Here is a 2,649-nt window from a genome sequence, read left to right on the forward strand (position 1 = left end):
TACCTTAATTACTTCTGTAAGGATCCTATTCCCAAATAAGGTCACATCCTGAGGTTCTGGGTGGAAGCGGACATTTGGGGAGATAACTATTCACCCACTAAATTTATGTTATTTCATGTATGATTTACATATCTTTTACTAAACATTGAATTGAGTAGAAACCAAATGATCAAATAACTGTTTTATGACTATAGATTTAAAAACCTAGTGAGCTGATTACATGATTTGAATAATCATCTCTACTAGAAGCATTGAACAGTGCTCTGTGTAATAGGTCACTTTTCTTTTAGAAATACAATATTTTGGAAATACAATATTTGACAACATTGTATGAAGTGATCCATTAATTTCCTGACACTCTTTCACATCTTTATTCCTGAGCCTGTAGATCAGGGGATTCAGCCTGGAAATCACCAGTGTATACAATATAGAACCTACTTCAACTATGAGCCATGAGTTTTTGGAGTAGGGTACACAATAAAGGAATAGGAGAGTCCCATGGAAAATGGTGAGGGCTGTGAGATGGGAGGCACAAGTAGAGAAGGCTTTTTGGTGCCCACCAGCAGAAGGCATTTTTAGGATAGTGACAAAAATGTAAATGTAATTAGTGAAGATAATTACAAGGCTGCTCACATCATTAAATATGGTGATGACAAAACAAAGCACTTGGCTGATCGAGGGGTCAGAGCAGGAGATGGAGACAATGACAGAGTGCTCACAGACAAAATTATTTATGATGTTAGACCCACAGAAGGAAACACCAGGAAGAAATAGGTGAGAGTCAAGAAAGCAACTATACCCCACATGTACAGTCTGGCCAATAATGATGTACAGAGTTTTGGGGACATGACCACTGTGTAGAGAAAAGGCTTACAAACTGCCACAAATCAGTCATAGGCCGTCACTGCTAACGTGAATGTTTTTGCAACCACAAATATGCATGCCAAGAAGAATTGCATGATGCATCTGATGGAGGAGATAGTTCTGTCTTCCACAACCAAGTTCTCCAAGAGTTTGGGTGTAACTGGTGGAATAACAGAAGTCAACAAAGGACAGGTGGCTGAGAAAATAGTACATGGGGGTGTGGAGTTTTGGACTGGTCCTGATGATGATGATCATGCCCAGATTCCCCTCCACAGTGACTGTGTAGATAATGAGAAACACCAGGAACAAAGGAACCTGGAGGTCAGGATATTCTGAGACCAAGTGGGTGAATGTGGCTCCAGCTCTCTGATTTCTTTCACCTAACACCATGATTGTTGTTGGATAAAATCTGAAATAGTGACAATGAGAATGATAACAATGATGTTGATAATGTATTTAGATCATATTAAACTCATGGCAGAATTTATGCCAAAACATTAAGATACATTATTATCATCATTATTTTGGCTGAAACTGCAGCATGTAGAAGTTCCCAGGTGAGGGATCAAACCTGTGCCACTATAGTGAGAGGAGACCTAGCAGCGACAACAATGAATCTTTAATGCACCTGAAGGATACATTAATTTTGGTTGCTAAATAACATTATGAAATCTGAAGCAGGAAATTGCGGTGTATATGAGTTAACAAACTTGTTTGCGGTTACACAGCTTGCTAATGATGAGTTATGTTTTGAAGTTGACCATAAGCAACAGAAATTGAATTAAGTTTAGAGTTAGAAACATTTTCTAAGGTATTGTAGAAAATGCGTTTTTCAAAGTTACTTCATTCAGAAGTTTTAATAAGACTAATATAAGAATGATGTAAATTTAAATCTAAAATGTATTTTAGAAAAATAATCAGGAGAAGTAATGTATTAAAGGCAGCAATACTTTTATAGTTATGCTGTTCAAACTGGAGGTCATAGGAAAAGCAGAGTTTATAAATCACCACAAGAATTTTCAAGTTTAAAAAAAATATATGAACATTGAAGGAAATAGAGACCTGCATATTTTAAAGATTTCCATTGACTCCAGTTGGATGCTAAAATTATTGTCTTAGTAGTCTGAAAACAAAGCAGCCCCTGGTAAAATAATGAAGTCATATTTATGATGCATAATACATTCACTCTTGTGTTTCCTTTACTTTGTTTCTACTTTTCTCACTTACTGATACTTTCAGTATCATCCTCTAAATTCCTTAACCAATATGTTTCAGCCTACTATTAATATTTTAATATCATATATTTACTAGGAATATTATAGCATTAAATTCTTAGATAATGTTTAGACTAGAAAGTAACTTAAAATATATTTTGTTCAACTCTTCCACATTCTGTAAGTTTTCTCGCAAGAACTAGACAATCTGCTAATAAACATCAATGGCTACATTTTCAACCTCAAGATTTCAGGTCACATAAATATTAGTTTTGATTAAAACCATATGTGTTCATCTTGTTTTGAGTTATGCAATCTTTTCTTGTATACATTATTTTGAGAAAGCAAAAGCATTTTGTATTTGAAAGCAGTTCATAACCATAGAAGTGTATTTAGTTATTTAACAATGATTTTAAAAGTAAGTTAGCTAATAACAAACCCATGTTTGAAATGTTCAGGTTAATAAAATACTGTTAGTATGACCCTCATAAATACAAGTGTCATTTCAATTTTGTTTGACCAGGTCAAGTTAGAAAGAAACTATTATATATTTCATAGCTTTATGTTATTC

At 34.4% G+C, this 2,649-nt stretch overlaps 1 pseudogene; it reads right to left on the bottom strand.

The window, feature by feature from the left end:
- Positions 1–216: 216 nt before the first annotated feature.
- Positions 217–1,254, bottom strand: LOC100512040 (annotated as a pseudogene).
- Between the last annotated feature and the right edge of the window lie 1,395 nt (positions 1,255–2,649).

The sequence above is a fragment of the Sus scrofa genome, unplaced genomic scaffold (genome assembly GCF_000003025.6).
Source record: "Sus scrofa isolate TJ Tabasco breed Duroc unplaced genomic scaffold, Sscrofa11.1 Contig42, whole genome shotgun sequence".
Lineage (NCBI taxonomy): Eukaryota > Metazoa > Chordata > Mammalia > Artiodactyla > Suidae > Sus > Sus scrofa.